Source organism: Leptinotarsa decemlineata, unplaced genomic scaffold, assembly GCF_025532065.1.
Source record: "Leptinotarsa decemlineata unplaced genomic scaffold, Ldec_3_MD MMD2_tig00026314_RagTag_RagTag, whole genome shotgun sequence".
Lineage (NCBI taxonomy): Eukaryota > Metazoa > Arthropoda > Insecta > Coleoptera > Chrysomelidae > Leptinotarsa > Leptinotarsa decemlineata.
Genome location: NW_027412684.1, coordinates 2,873,311 through 2,891,364, shown reverse-complemented (window position 1 = coordinate 2,891,364; position 18,054 = coordinate 2,873,311). Strand labels below are relative to the sequence as shown.

Below are 18,054 nucleotides of genomic sequence, written 5' to 3'. Positions count from 1 at the left end.
TTCGATTTGATTACTCCCACTATATTTCCATACCGTAGCTATTTTTCTGGTTCCTCATTTTCCTTTTTCTTTCTCACTCCGTTTGGGGTGATGTCAAGATTCTCAAATTTTTCAATTTTTTTTTCTTTTCAGATGCAGATATATCTTTATTGGTTTTCTTTGATAAATCTCTCTAGATTTTTCCGATCCGACAAGCGAAGAGATTTCAAGTGACAATGAACAGGTGAAATACGTGAGATAATTATGAAGTGTAACGTAACTTTAGTGTCCATCTGGTAATTTGGAATGTTTAAAGAAAGTTATTGAGTTTTAATAATCAAACCTTTCAATTATCAAGAAGCCATTTACTAATTGTTTTCATTTTTGTGAGTTTAGTACTGGAAAAAAGGGTACAATTTTCTTTTTTAGATAAGTTCTTCATTAAATATTATCGTTACTTTCAGAGAACAGTATTGAGTTCACTAATAACCAGTAAGACATCAAGGTCAATCTTGGCAGTGATACAGCTATTTACACCTTCTGAGAACAATTAAAATTATTATACCTAGTAATAACATGTAGTAACATAAAGAATATACAACAGGAAATATATAAATATCCTATGACAATGAGTTAATTACAAATTCTCTAGACATCATTGGAAGTATTCACTATACTCGTACATGTTAATTAATGCCTAACGAACTTTTGTACTAAGGGAATGTAATTCTTATTGTACTTCAGTTCAATTATTCATTAGTTTCATTTTGAATTTCATTTTGGCCAAAAACAATGATCCGGTCGACATGTAGTAGTAGGTGTCTTTGATTTGAGAATTACTTGATATTGATAAATTATTAAAAATGAGAAATGAAAATTTCTATGTTTCTTACCTCTTTTATTCGTAACTGAAGTTACTGCAGTTTCGTCCGGTAAGGATATTTTCAAACTTATGAATTATTTTCATTTCTCAGTTTTCATGGTGATCTCCTACCACACAGTAACGGCTACATCCATGAATATATTGATGAAATTCCTTGAGAATAATAGAAATTGTCTACAAAGAGTAACAAATAGATTCCACTTCAACTAGTTTTTCAAAATATTAAAGAATTTATTATGCCATAATGAATGCAAAGCTTTTTTCCTAATAAACGGCTGAACGTATAAAAAATAAGTGTGAGGCTTAGTTTGAAACAGAAGGTAAGAATAAATTATTATTGGATTCATAATTGGACCCAAACGGTTATGTTAATACAATAAAGGATACAAGTTCAGTCAGAAAAAATCTACAACGTTCATCTACCAATGGAATCGAACCCATTCATATCGAACTGATTCGTTTGAAGAATTGATCTTTCATTTAACACACCGTTTGTTTTTGTTAACCAGCTATCGCACCCCTACGAACGATAACCCTCAGAAGTCGAAACTTGTGCGAGTTAAGAACTAACGAGGTCTTCCTCTTAACGTGTGATTTCTAACACGGGTTGGACGATAGCAAGTGAAAATCGAGCGTACAGCCTGAGGCCTATGGAATTACATAACTCATTAATTTATAGAAGCACTTGAATCTTTTTTCCATAATATTCATACACCATATGATTTCTTAAAACAATGAAAGCGCAATTTCATTAAATTTCCAGTTTTAACTGGAAACTTTATTAAATTCCGACTTTAAATTCTGAATTCAGTTATTTTTTTCTCAAATATATATCCGCTGGCAATTTTTCAATTAATTGTTGATTATTTCATTTTCACTAGTTGCAAGTTAACAAATAAACCCGGATAAATTTCAAATTGAAAATTTGATTATCTTCAACTCTTTGAAGCTATTGTTTGAAAGTTTTGTTAAAAAAATTATAAAATCTCGATTTTTCTCTTATCAATAATATCAAGAATGTTTTGCTAAAAATACAATTATCAAACAATTTTCTTGTTGTTGCTGAATATCGAGAAATGATTTTTTTAATAATTTTTTCATGATACTTAACTGAACAATTGAATGTGAACAAATTGATTTTTGAACAAAACTGTTTTGAATAGCAAATAATATATTGAAAAAAGACCTGATTCATTTCTCATGTAGTTTTATTTTGAATTTTTTATATAATAAAAAAAATTGGTCATTCATTGTTTTATAACAAATTGTTTTTTGAATACAAATGAAGTATCATTACACAAAAATGAAACTGTGAAAGAGTACATTTTTATCCACATTAAGTGGTTATTTTTTGTTGTTGTCATAACTCATACTAATGATTTTCTATTTACTATTTTTCACTTTTGTTATAATTATTATGGTACTCCTTGTTTTCATTACAAATCACATTTGTTGGTAGGATATTGTTGTTTTTTTATAATGTTATCCGTATTTGGTACTGAAGAGCCAATAAGGCAAGTGTCCTATTTAAAAAAAATCTGTTTAAAATCTGTTTTTCCGTTAATCAGCTGTCGCCCCCATAGGAACGACAACTCTCAGAAGTTGAGAAACTTGTGCGAGCTAAGGACTAACGAAGTCTTACCTTTTAACGTGTGATTCCTAACACGGTTGCAGAATCATTCCAGCTTCAACCAGATAAATTCTCTCGAGAAAAATATTTGGTTGAGGCAGGAATCGAACCCACGGTCTTCGGATCGTGAGTCGGGCGCACTACCACCGCGGCCAATTCCACAACTACGATGAAACATCGGATGTAACGATAACGCTTAACCGAATTTGAAATCTCATACTAAACGATGCCAAAGTGGCAACAGCGCAATGCAATGTTACGTCATAACAGGTAATAACACTTCGGCCAATAGCAACGCATTAACAAGAAAGTCAATATAAATACAACCTACGAACTAGAAATCACCAATGCATCGGTGAATCATCAAGATGAATAAACGTCTGAAGAAGCGAGTCACTCGTGCTGGCGAAACGTTAGTATGCAGTTTCAAAAAAAAAATGAAAGGATTGTTGCAAATGTCAACACATATTACACAGAACACAAAACGAGTCGAAATTTGTTTCTGTATCAAAACAGAAACCGTAAACAGTATATGATGATGGCAAAACTTCGACATTCGAAGAACTAGCAACGGATGGATAGCCAGGAAAGCAGCACTATTTATATATGGTCAACTATACTACAGATGACTACTGATTAACGAAAGTGGAAGGACGTAACGACTTTTTGAAGTTAACGTTAAATGTTAGTGTGAAGTTTTATTTTCACCCAACTCATTTAACTAAAATGAATTTACACATATTAGAAACCAAACTCAAGTGGAACACAACAGAATTTAAATTGTTGAATTTTCAATTGACATTTATTAAAAACTACTACACATGGGAATTAATAATTTACTCAGATATGAAGAAATTACAATAAAAAAGTGGAAACATCCCATTAATATAATTTGTATATACAGGGCGTTTCATCGTAAGTCAGAAATGGACGTGTAATCGAAGGTTTCAAAGAACACGTCAATTTTTATTTCTAGGGGGACTAATTCTGATATGGAACTCATACCCGAAACTTCACCCCCCTGCGGTCAGCAAACTAACCCTCCTACTCATTTCAATAGCATGGGGGTTGAGTGATATATCATTTGAAAGGTCTTTTGTCCCTCTATTACTTTTGAATTTTTTTTCGGAATTGATTAATTAGTTATTGATAAATTAAATGTTGAACATTTAGAAAAAAACAGTAAGTTCGCTGTCGCTCATTCTATTGAGGAAATAGCAACACAATCAACGGATAAAGTGTTCAAAATGACCTCCATCTATTATATAGTTCCATACAATAATACAGTCTACTTTCGGAAGAATTCCCTACATTATTCAAGATGTCCGGAGTCAAAAATCGGCATTCCCGAACAATTCTCTGTCGCAGGTCTTCTGTTCAACGTATTGATGGCTCACGTTGTGGTCTGGATGATTCGTATTATAAATTCTTGCAGCAGCTTTAGCACATTCGTTATTTTGATAATATGTTGCAACAATTTCTATTCTTTCTTCAGTAGAATAAACCATGTTGAAACACAGTAAACAAAAATGACTGAATAATAATTCAGTCAGACAGTAGCCAACTATCTACTTTTTGTTTTGCGACAACTGGATTCAACAAAAACTACCAGTGCAGAAAAAAATAACAGCGTCGTCTATTTCAAAACGTTTACTACTAATTAAAAAAATTCTGCAAATCCAGAAGACCTGTTTGAGAATGCCAATTTCTGACTCTTCAATAAAGTAAGGAACGCTTTCGAAAGTGGACTGTATTATTGTATGGAAGTAGATAGAGGTCATTTTGAACATTGATTGTGTTGCTATTGATATTACTTTTGTTGATTTCCTCAATTAAATGAGCGAATGCGAATATTCTTCTGTTTTTTCTGAAATAAAACGTTCAACATTCAATTTCTCAATAACAAATGGACCAATTTCGAAAAAATTACAGAAGCAGACAAAATACCTTCAAAATGATGTATCACTCGACCCCCCATGCCATTGAAAAAAATAGGGGGGGTAGTTGCTGACTGCAGGGGGGTGAAGTTTCGGGTATGATTTCCATATCAGAATTAGTCCCCCTAAAAATAAAAATTGAAGTATTCTTTGAAATTTTCGATTACACGTCCGTAGGAACACCCTGTATGTATGTACCTCACTTGCCTATTCGTTGCTTCGCTTCAAGGTTCTGAAACATCTGAAATAAATAAAAACAACCATATACATCAATAATGTCAACTTTTTGGTCAAGTAGCTCTGATGACATGTTATCAATATAATCAATAAAAAAGATATTGCACTTTATTCTCAAATTCATTTAAAATAAAAGAGGTTATTGAAAAAGCTGTAAAGCTCCAATAATCTTTTAACAAAATGTTTGCAGTTCTTATAGTTCACAAGAAAAACTCAAAAAAATGATTACACCCTCATTTTCAAGATAACGACCAAGGTACACCTCCTTCCACCCCAAAAACTGGAATTTGAGTTCACGCTGAGGTGTTTTATAGGTAATATTAAAAAAATGCACCCGACATCTAAAGCTCGATTGACCTTTATCTTAGCCCGGTTTTTTTAAACTATAAACTACTTCACCGGAAAGAGAGCAGCTTTATCCTCCGACGCAAACACCAGACAGTAGACAGCAACCATCTGTGCAAGATTCACGTGGGTCGTCCAAAACCGCGAACTGTCAAGTAACAAGTTCAAGAATGATCATGCCGAACCGAAATAAATCAGCAAACATCAAAACCGAAAGTGTTGCAGGCGCAATCGGCCTCGACCAATTCTCAACCCACACACGGCGACACGGCACATGAATAATCGGTAATTATGCCGAAAGCGAAGAGGTCAGGTGAGAGTATTTTTTTTCTTTTGAATGTGGTGGAAACAATGCAACTTCGTGCTGCAGTCTCTCACGATCAGACAGGCAATGACCGACGACGGGGGAGGGGTCACGACAAATATTTCCAAGTGTTAAATAACGTCGGAAAAATGCAACTGTTTCACATGGGCAGAGCCTTTATGAAGTTCTTTACTGGGGTTCAAAACGAAATGCAACAATTGAGTTGAATTTGATGTTTCGTTTATGGAAAATATTCACGTATTTTAAAGATAATGTCGCTTGACAGTTCACTAAAATGCGACACGTGTTTCACTAATAGCTTCTTCAGCATGTTAATATTTATTGATTTGCTGCATCGTGCTTCTTATGTTTTTTTTTTGTTTCTTATTCATTCAAAACATTTATACTTAATGAAAAATTTTCACTAGAAACGCACCTATTATTCTATTCAAATCATACCAATATTGACAGACTAATCCATTTTCTGGATCACCACGTGGATCCAGCTATGATTTGGATAGAAGAATAGGAGTCTTGGGTGAAGCAAGTTTTTTCAACAAATATAATTTTTTTTAGTTGATTGATCGAATGATTCAAATTATAATGACATAATATCCCTTTGATAACTAATAACTTCAACCATTCTAGGGACAAACTGATTCCTCTTGATAACCTCACTTGAAATATTCACTGTTTACTAATTTTATCATTGAAAAACAAATTAAACACCTCTCTTCAGTAATCAAGCAGTTGCTTCTAATTATTAATTATACTAATTTCTAGACATTCCAAAATATTGAGATTCAAACCTTTCCCGTAAAAAAGTAATCCGTCTTTATCATAATTAAACTCATACCCGCGAATGTTCAATTGAGCTTCTGATTCAAAAAATACCTCTGTTATTCTGTATTTTTCAAAACTCTATACCCTTCACCAATATAATATTTGGGAGAGAAACTACAAGTCAACTCATATACTCTTGTTCTATTGGTCAAGATCTAAATTGATTTTGACAAATTTCCTCAAATAATTATCTGCTATAGAAATAGGGGTATCATTCTCACATCATTCTTATAAGGACCTAGAGAAAGGGGTAGAAAAATCACATCGTGAGTACTATGTGAATTCTGACTGATCGCCAATACAAATGCAGCAGGTAACGTTGCTTTTTCTACGGCTATTGTTTTCAAATGAATTCATATTAGTGGTATTATAACTTTCTGACTGAAACTGGTAACCAGAATGTTCCTAATTCTCTGGTTGTAGAGATCATCTGTTATGAACGGTTAGTCATGTAACGGTTCGGGAATCTGTCAAAGCTCATGCGAATGGATAGTTCTTATGGTAATTTACTCCAATTAAAAAAGTTCATGGCCAGACTGTGTGGTGGCCATACTCAATGTATGTGAAAAAATATCAAATTCACCACTCAAATTCACTCGTGTTAGTTCGGCTACGAAATAGGAAAGGCCGGTGTTAATTTCAAAAGCATCATCATCGCTTATCATTGATATTGTGGACATTGAAATCCTCACTAGGAAGATTAACAGGCGACTGAAGAAATGTCCTTTGTTGTTTGTCGTTAGGCAAATCGTTAGACTTAACTTGTGAATATTGGAACCAATTATGTGATGAAAATGATGGTTATCAGTCGAATTTTCACTGATTTACATCTGCTAACATCGACATGTTGTCTACTCCAGGGAGCCATGCATAACATCCAGTAGAAATATCATTCCATGGTTTTTGAAAGCCCTGGAGTATTACTAGAATACTCTGGTTCAGTAAAACTAACAGAATCGAGATGTACATATAATAATAAAAATACTGTAGAGCCAAACCCCATAGGATTATTGTATACTGAGTCCTCCCGGAAGAGTCTATAACAGAGGCCCAACAAACACGACTACCCAAAACTCAAAACTTTGTCATTGAACCTGATGTTTCTTGATGATGTTTCACAGCTCATAATGTGTTCTAAACCTTCAACTCAATATAACTTAATGTTTCATGACCTCCTTAATCAGGTTACTATTGACTATGATTACAACGTTGAAATAATCCTCTAACACAAAATAAGAAAATAAAAGATCTTGGAAATTAATTTTGATCAAAGAATAATACATGTATTATAACCGAACAAAATAATCAGTCAACAGAATATACGGCAGAGTAGTGAGGTTCATGAAGTAGAAGTATTGATTTCCCTTTATTACTGTTATGTTCAAAGTGAGCTCTACTATGGAGTACTCATCTGGTAACATATGATGCATATTGATGCATATTCTTGAGACCAGAGCCTTGAAACTACGCATTTGTGATGCAACAGCAGACAGCGATGTTTTGATCCGCCAAGGTATCCAATGTAGTGCTAGGCTGAACGAAACATGCTTCTGTGGTTCAGATTAGCACCACTGATATGACTTGTGGTGAAGACAGCGATATAATCTCAATCCCATAGATGGCATTTCGTAAGGAGGAATATCATCGCGGTTACTTTCACAAGTCCCGCGATGCATTTGTGGTTAAGTTTAGTGAGACTAATGAGTGATTCAGGCAGGTCGAAACAGGAATACCTGATGATGGATCAAAAATGTTTTGATATCAGGGTCTGGTTTCATCTAGTTGCCTTAAGGTGAAAACTGCAGTAAAATCCCATTCGTCAGTCGATATCAAAGCTTGGCTCTTAATACTTATTTTATTTTCGATCTTCTCATCCCCTTTTTCTTGAGAGAGAGAAATCCTGAGTTTCCCAAAGAGTTTACATGAGTGTTCCGGTATATTTAACTTCACCAAAAGTATTAGTTATCCAGATTTTCATTATATCGAGTCTATAGACGCTCTACGCCTGGATAACTTTTTCTTTTCTTTTACAACTTATAAGGAGCACATTCACAAAGCGTCCATTCTAATGCTATTCTCTTATTATAACCCTAACTGATCCGACCAAAGAAATGATCACATTTCCAGGAAATAAATCAACTTATTCGGCATATTCGAGTAATCCAAGAGTAATATTTGCAAGACGTGAAAATCAAAACCATACTGGATCCATCAAGATCCAATCCGAAGCCATTCTGAAAACCAATTCCATATAGCCATCGGCAACTCAAACCCCATTACGGGATGGCACGACATTGATTAAAAACATGGATAATCGTTTCTGTGAATCGGAGATTCATCAGTTCTGGGGCAGATCGAGAAGCTCGTAATCCGTTTTGCATTAGGTTGATGATGCAGTTATTTGAATCGATGACTAAATCGAAAGTATAATTTGCAGAGCAGTGTGAAAAAGTGATTCAGCATTCGTTGATTTCGAACATTCACCAACAAAATCTCTTATGAGTGAAAAATCGTAATTTTTTCTTTTACCAGGAGGGAAATAAATCGCAGTTTTTAGGAATAATATAGTGTCTTTTAGCTATTCTCGTATTTGATATTTCAACATATTATAACATTATGCTTTCAAATAAAGCTGGACAAAAAATACAAAAATTATGAATTTAACTCGGTTATAAGTCATGTAATTTCAAAAATAAGCAACCCTGTGTTTACTCTACAGAGTTCATCAAAAAACGTAACAGGAACCAAAGCCTAGAAGGAATTCCATCCACATCTTTCATTTTGGAAATCAGAAAAAAATTTAAAGAGTAATTTTAACAACAATATATATATATATATATATATATATATATATATATATATATATATATATATATATATATATATATATATATATATTTCCAGCTCTCTTGATGATTTGGGGGGGAAACGTTTTCATTGTTAGTTACGTTTTCAGGTCGAAAGAATTTTATAGAAATTCAAAAAAGAAATTTGTATCGAAGTAAAATTTTCGTGAATCCTATTGTTGATGCAGAAGAAACATATTTCTAATTTCTCAAAGCATTGGGCATCTATGAAGTATCAATTGTAAGATTGAATGATTTGAGTGATATTGTTGATACTGAAGTATGACTGAAAAGTCATACTTCAGTATCAGTATAAAATTGTATGACTTGGTTCTTGTTAGATAGGTTTGTAGGAATAATAGATTGACAGAAAAAAATTTAACATTACACAACAAAGAACCCTGAAATCGATTTTATAAGTAGATTGCGAACAGATCAAAGAGATCATTCAAGAATCGAATATAGTATCTGCACGTGAAGAGATACTGAGTTTAGTAGAAAATTTACAAAAAACACATTCCTGAGGCTTTATGGTTCAACTATTTCCAGTTTTCATTCCGGAGTATGATATACTATGATTTGGAGAATATAATAGTAATATTAACGAAATTATGAAAAGAACTATTGGAAATAAAAAATCGGTGAACAGGTAAAATGAGTGTATATTACCAAAGGAATAAACTTTCTTAGCCTATGTTCCCATGAATAAAACTTTCATGAAAAAACAGTCTACTAAAGTTTCTTGGCTCAGATCTTCCCTCTAAACAATATTTGATGCCGTTTCATTTTGTGCCAGCAAAATAGGTTGAGTTTTGGGAGATCCGACATCAAATATTGCTCACAGGAAAGCTCACGCCAATAAACTCTAGTGATTTATGTTCCAATAAACTGGTCAGAATGGTCGTTAGAAAGAATTTCAGTGTAGGTATATAATTCATTTCGATTTATCATTCTATCTACCTTTCCGTACGAAAAAGTGACGAGTCAGTTACACTCGATATCCTGTGAAATGACTGAACCGATTTCAATGATTCCTCTATCAGAAAGCTACATTAACCAGAAGTAACATAGTGTATTTTTATCACGATATCTCCACGGGATTGGACTCTACGCGAATGAATTAGTTATATAATTTATCTCACGGGTAAAAACTATAGTGTACGAAGACAATAAAAATTTATCTCGTTTTAACAGAGATCAAACCGTGTCTGAAGACTGTATCGAGGAGAGATACATACGTATAAGAAAATAAATATTTCGAAATGAAATCTTGAAGTATCCATCTCTCCCAACTACATACATAGTAGGTTCTGGTAAATACCTACCGTGAAACAACTACTTCCCCGGCTCTCCCAACTACCTACATAGTAGGTTCTGGTAAATACCTACCGTGAAACAACTACTTCCCCGGCTAATAGTACGCTGGATATTGAATTACATCCGATGTAAGATACCTTATCAAGGTAAGTCTTGCAGATATTTCTCGTGATATCCATCTCTCCCAACTATCTACACCGTGGGTTCTGGTAAATGTCTGCCGTGAAACAAACTTCTAGTAGGTAATGTATCTCTCTTCGATACAGTCTTCAGCATGATCCTGCTGCTGGATGAACGAAAAACGTTTGCGAGACTTACCTCCGTGAGGTATATTGCATAAATGTCTGTCGGCCATAAGTCAATATCCAGTGTTGTATTAGCCGGGAAAGTAGTTGTTTTCCGACAGGCATTTGTCAGAACATACAGACTAGGTAGTTGGGAGAAATGGATATTTGTTGAGTCCATAAGACGTGGACTATGTTTCGTAATAAAATTATGACTCTGAATTGCATATGTACGGATCAGACGTGGGTCGTCAGTTGAATGTACAATTCTAAGAATTTTTTTTTGCTTACTTCAGTTTCCAACAATACTAAAAACGAAATTCAACTCGAATTGAAAGGGGTATATTTTAGGAAGGGGTTAATTTTTGAGAAAGAAAGGTTTTGGCTGGAAATTAATTGCTGGAGAAGTAGAAAGCCGAAACCTTTCTTTCTCGAAATTCAACTTTTCATGCAAATTATTCGATACCGCTTGCAACTGATATACTACTATACGCGGGTACCGGGTACCTTATTTAAAAATATAACTCGATAAGCCAATTTCACATGAAAACTGACGGCGGTGCGACATTCGAAAGACACGGTGAAATATTAGATTACTACATGTTTCATTGGTATCTCTATTTTCTTAAGAATAAAATAATACATTGCTCATGTTACTGTTGATAATGTAGCTTTCTGTAGATGAAAGACTTATTAAAATCTGTTTGTGATGAAAGAGATAGGAAGGAGAAAAATGAGGACGAGATATATTTCATAAATAATATCAACAATTTTTTTATTCTCTTTTGAATTTTAGTTTGTTTCTCATGCCTTTCAATGATTCCGGTGGAATGTTGTAAAGTTTATGTCCAAGATAAGTTATACATTTTTTATTATGCGTGAGTCTGCATCGTGAAACATTCATGGTCTTAACTGAACTGTTACGAGTGTTGAAAGCATGCTGTACAAATTTAATTGAAGAATTAGCAGCTCATAATACTCTCTGAAAAATATAAATTTTTCTGACTTCGAATAATCCAGTTTCATATCATGCAATAACTGAGAGCAATACTTACGATCTTTTTTATTATAATTCCTATAAATGATTGGGAAAGAAAGTTTTTGGCTTTCTACTACTCCATCTTGATACAAAAAATACAATACAATATAAAGAATTAATTGTTTGCTTTTTCTTATAATGTTATCCAGATTGGTACTGAAGGGCAAGTGTCTTACAGTGAAACATCGATGTCTACCAGTGGGGATGACAGTGCTCCATGTAAGTTAAAGTTTTACCTTTCATTTAGTATATTGTGTAGAAATCCTGTGAATGATATCTGATTCAATTCCAAAACAAATGTTAGGTTTTTGGTATAATTCAGTGCTCACATGAAAAAAATTGTTTCGAAAGAATTTTTCTTTCCTGTAATTCAATGTTTATATGAAAGTAGCTGTTTCAGGAGGACCTTTTCTTTCAGTTTGTGTCTGAAAGTTACTTATTTGTATGATCTACACATCTATGTATACTTAGTTTTTTAGAATTTATTGCTTTCATCTTTTCTTTGGAAGATTCCAACATTTTTTTGTATCATGATGGAGTAGTAAAAAGCCAAAAACTTTTTTCTCATAAATGATCACTCCTATAATCTCATTAATGAATTCTAAATCAATTTTGAGTTAACTCACGATGTCTTGAAGGTATCACCCCATACTATTATCTAGTACTATAGAATTAGCCAAAACGTCATACATCATCAGTATCATTCCCCTGTTTTTATATTCTTGAGCTGATAAAATTGATACATTAATTTACGTAGTCTAATTACTGTATACACAATGTGTTCATTCCACTAAATGGATTTAATATCCAGCCATTCAAATACCATGTGAATCACTACTTTCGCTTAGGCACCGCTCTTAGAGCGCCTTGAGGATTTTTCTATAGTCCTTGTGCTGTCCTTAAAAAAAAGTTGGTCCAAAAATACCCCTAAGAATTTGTGTCCGTGTTTATGTATAGGAGCACAAGATGTTTTGTAGATTTTAATAATGTCTTTAGCCGGTTGGTCTCTAGTTGTTGGAGTAAATGCAATACATTTTTTTGACATCGACACCCAATAAATTAGTACTTAACCAGTTGAAAATAATTTTGATGCGTTTTTGTTTTCCTTAATGATGCCAATTGACAACAAAGAACAACAATAGGAACATAATTACCGAATAATGGTCTCCACAAAATGCTCTACAACCGATTTTCTAAACCTTCCCTTACATTACTAATCGGCATCTACATTTCACAGACATGGCATGGCTGAGTGGCAGTGCCAGTTGCAGCTGCTGCATACAATTCACTACCAAACTAACATTTGGGCAAAATGTATACCGACGAGAACTCAAAGTACAAAATCGATGATTTCAGTATAGAAAGAGCTCGACAACAAGGAATCGTATTGATCAATGATTTAATTTTGTACGACGCGGACGAATTAAATTACAAATTAATTTGGGTAATCACCGTCTCGTTACAATACTTCATTATTTCCACAATATGAAATGAATGTCAAACAGGAATGAATTGAGGACGCTGAAAGCAAACGGTCAACATATCTACACTACCTTTGCTATCCATTGAACTGGATCGACACCCCACGGGTTCGGATTGGCGTGTCAATGGATCAATGTTGCCAACTATCACGAGCCAACAAAAACGCCCACGACATACTTGACTTAGCTATTAGGCCTTGCCATATATCGGTATCATGTTGATGTGCCTTTAGGAATCCAAAAAAGAAAGGATAAGGTGAGAGATCAGTTCTATAGACTAATTTCACTAGATGAATTTGCCCATACAATTCCTGGGAAAAATTCAAAATTGAATTTATTTGAAACAAAATTGACGGGTTCTTTGAAAATTTTCACGCTTTTATTTTTGAGTAGCAGAAGGGTCAAGATTTCTAATTCTGTGTGTATTCGAAAAGGTTTCTGCTTTTAGATTTTTTATTGTAAAGTCAATTCTTGCAACTGACAGTTCAACATTACCTTAATATACTATTAAAAATGGCCGAATTGCTATTTCACAAATCACCATGTTTTCATACAACTGAAACAAGAGTTGATTTCCTTAGTTTTTATCATTACTTCGCTTTTAGTTTAGTTTTCAGGTGAATCAATTTATTGCTCATAAAATCGTAAAACTTAATTACAGAAAGTCTAAAGATCACAAAGTTTGGTGACACTTTACGATTTGCAACTTCACAACCAGCGATAACTAAGAAATTCTATATATTATCTTAATACTCGTTCAGTATTTATTTACTAGTCAGCAAAAACTTATAATTAGTAGTTAATAATCTGTATGCGGAAAAGTAATTTTATGATGCATTTAGTTAAACATTGCAAATCAATTTGATTTATAGATTGTACTTACTATAATGCCTTGAGGAGTGCACTCTCAATAATCCTTCAGGTGGCCCTCATGAACAAGTGGAAGTATTCAATTACCTGGAAAAATAAGAAAATAAATATACTGAAATGCAAAATTAAGGTTTAGAGTTATTTATAATTTTGGATCATTCAGAATTAACAGTAATTAGTCGTTTGTTTTCATAAAATATTCACAACAGAAAATATTGAATATATGATATCTGATTTCAAAAAAATATTGAAACGAAGTTTTATACTATCTATGTCAATTATGACGTGGACTAATACAATTTTTAAGTTTATATTGTTTATTCTCTTCGTTCTTCAAAAAAATTAAAAACCACCTGAAAAATTACATTTATTTTTTACGGGTGTGAAGTTATCCACATCCACAACGTACACTGAGAAAAAAATATCGCATTATTATTTTTTCCTTTACCGACTCTGCACTCCTACCATTTTTCAATATGATACGCTTATTGACAAAATTAGTAAAAAAACAGAACCGTCCTAGTTTATTAAACTGTCTGAAGGGGTGAAAATAGGGTGTAAATATTTAAAAAAAACGTTACATGAAAAATCGACTTTGTACACCTACAAAATTGAAATATGTTATTCCTGATGATCTACCCGACAGAAAAAACTTCACGTCATAGTTTTCCAGGCCGTCTGAGGGGGTGAAAATGGGGTGGAAAGTTGAAAAAATCATATATTTGATAATTGACTTTGTACACCTACATGATTAAGATATGTCATTCTTGACACCCGATTTGACGAGAAAAACTCAACGTTATAGTTTTCCAGGCCGTCTGAGGGGGTGAAAATGGGGTGGAAACTTGAAAAAATCTTATATTTAAAAATTGTCTTTGTACATCTATGAGATTGAGATATGTTATTGCTGACACCCGATTTGACGAGAAAAACTTCACGTTATAGTTTTCCAGGCCGTCTGAGGGGGTGGAAATGGGGTGGAATCTTGAAAAAATCATATATTGAAAAATCGACTTTGCACACCTACAAGATTAAGGTATGTTATTCTTGACACCCGGTTTGATGAGAAAAACTTCACGTTATAGTTTTCCAGGCCGTCTGAGGGGGTGAAAATGGGGTGGAATCTTGAAAAAATCATATATTGAAAAATTGACTTTGTACACCTACAAGATTAAGGTATGTTATTCTTGACACCCGGTTTGACGAGAAAAACTTCACGTTATAGTTTTCCAGGCCGTTTGAGGGAGTGAAAATGTGGTGGAAAGTTGAAAAAATCATATATTTGATAATTGACTTTGTACACCTACAAGATTAAGATATGTCATTCTTGACACCCGATTTGACAAGAAAAACTTCACGTTATAGTTTTCCAGGCCGTCTGAGGGGGTGAAAATGGGGTGGAATCTTGAAAAAATCATATATTGAAAAATTGACTTTGTACACCTACAAGATTAAGGTATGTTATTCTTGACACCCGGTTTGACGAGAAAAACTTCACGTTATAGTTTTCCAGGCCGTTTGAGGGAGTGAAAATGTGGTGGAAAGTTGAAAAAAATCATATATTTGATAATTGACTTTGTACACCTACATGATTAAGATATGTCATTCTTGACACCCGATTTGACGAGAAAAACTCAACGTTATAGTTTTCCAGGCCGTCTGAGGGGGTGAAAATGGGGTGGAAACTTGAAAAAATCTTATATTTAAAAATTGTCTTTGTACATCTATGAGATTGAGATATGTTATTGCTAACACCCGATTTGACGAGAAAAACTTCACGTTATAGTTTTCCAGGCCGTCTGAGGGGGTGAAAATGGGGTGGAATCTTGAAAAAATCGTATATTGAAAAATTGACTTTGTACACCTACAAGATTAAGGTATGTTATTCTTGACATCCGGTTTGACGAGAAAAACTTCACGTTATAGTTTTCCAGGCCGTCTGAGGGGGTGCAAATGGGGTGGAATCTTGAAAAAATTATATATTCAAAAATTGACTTTGTACACCTACAAGATTGAGGTATGTTATTCCTGATACCCGATTTGATTCCACCCCATTTCCACCCCCTCAGACGGCCTGGAAAACTATAACGTGAAGTTTTTCTCGTCAAATCGGGTGTCAAGAATGACATATCTTAATCTTGTAGGTGTACAAAGTCAGTTATCAAATATATGATTTTTTCAACTCTCCACCCCATTTTCACCCCCTCAGACGGCCTGGAAAACTATGACGTGAAGTTTTTTCTGTCGGGTAGATCATCAGGAATAACATATTTCAATTTTGTAGGTGTACAAAGTCGATTTTTCATGTAACGTTTTTTTTAAATATTTACACCCTATTTTCACCCCTTCAGACAGTTTAATAAACTAGGACGGTTCTGTTTTTTTACTAATTTAGTCAATAAGCGTATCATATTGAAAAATGGTAGGAGTGCAGAGTCGGTAAAGGAAAAAATAATAATGCGATATTTTTTTCTCAGTGTACGTTGTGGATGTGGATAACTTCACACCCGTTATTTTTTACTGCTCAACGTTCATTTGCGTTCAGCTGTGCAGTCAGTTTTGATCAAAATAACAGCATATTTTTGTCATAGAATCAGTACAGTCACATCATTGTCATGAACTTACAGGTCACTATGATTCTCTTCGATAGATCCATCTACTATGCAAATACTGATGAACTGACAATGGTATAGCGAAGAGATATTCCATCTTGTTGATATGTCTACTAATATTTATCGTAACGGTATGTTGAAATATATTGGTCAATGCGGAATCTACTGTGATATCTTGCAAGTAATTTTCCGCCTAAGATTTTTTGACAGAAAAAAAGAACAATTAAATCGCCTTATATTCCAACCCACACGCGATTCTGGGAAATGTTTAGTAAATTGCATAGACTAAATGTGGGCTTTCCTTAGACCAATAGAAGAATATATCAAGTGTACCAAGATTTGTTAACGAATACGATCGTATTTCAATTTCGTTCTCATCCAAATTTCGGCCATTGAAAAATGTGCTGTTATATCAATTCATCTACAATTTTTATAATGAAGTTAATGATACTCAGTCTACCCTCAAGGTGGGGTACTATCTCCTCTTCTGTGGTCGCTCCTGATGGATAGTCTGCTTGATGTCCTCAACAGAAGAAAAGTAGATCTGCAAGCTTATGCAGATGACCTTGTCATCTTGCATGACATCTTGCATGTAATATCCTCCACGTGGACATTGTTCACAGTTGGTGCCAGAGGTAGCAGATGTCTGTCAACCTCAGCAAAACTGTGATAATCCTCTCCACCAGGAGGAGAAAATTGGATGATCTAACGCCACTTTCCCTCAATGGTGTGGTCATTCCATTTGGAACGGAGGTGAAATATCTGGTATTGTCCTTGATAAAAAAAACTCACCTGAAACGCTCACTTGGTCTTCCTCCTCTCTACATTTTTCTGGAGAGAGAGCCTAGATGGACTGCATATAGACTTGTGCACATTGTCAATTGCACAAATGAATTTAATGCAGAGTGCAACAGACTGTTGGTTGACTCTGGAAGTCACAGCATTTTGGAAATGACCTCTGATTTCATGCCTAGAACTGTCAACTACGAACTGCCTTATAAAGTACTGTTCCCGAGTAGACAGGACTGGATCCTCCGGGAGAAGGAAATATTAAGAGCAGATAATTGTTGGTTCACAGATGTATCAAAAAAACCTTCCGGATCTGTTGCAGGTGTTTTCAGTCGCAGACCCAAGACAGAGGTATCAACCTGCCTGGAAACCTATGCTACTGTATTTCAAGCGGAGAGATTGGAAAATTCCAACCTCATACACAAGTCAATAAAAATATTCTCAGGCGGCGTTGGAAGCTCTTGGTTCCTACCGAGCAACGTCTAAATTATTAGCAAATTGCCAAAAATGGCTCTCCTCGATAGGAAGACTCAACAGATTGTCTCTGGTCTGGACTCCTGGCCATACTGGTACTGTAAGAAGCTTCGTCGGACCAGAACCTGTGAATGGCATCTCTTTAGGCTTTGCCAAACAAAGATTGAACACCTAGATGGCAAGA

The 18,054-nt window shown here is 34.3% G+C and overlaps 1 protein-coding gene across 2 annotated transcripts in view; it reads right to left on the bottom strand.

Moving 5' to 3' along the window:
- Prosap (SH3 and multiple ankyrin repeat domains prosap) overlaps nucleotides 1–18,054 on the bottom strand; it is a 271,691-nt gene that overhangs the window by 149,906 nt on the left and 103,731 nt on the right. For both annotated transcript variants that reach the window (XM_074181512.1, XM_074181511.1), the window contains one exon: nucleotides 14,009–14,082. The gene's annotated coding sequence lies outside the window, so the exon portion shown is untranslated. The remainder of the gene's footprint in view (nucleotides 1–14,008; nucleotides 14,083–18,054) is intronic.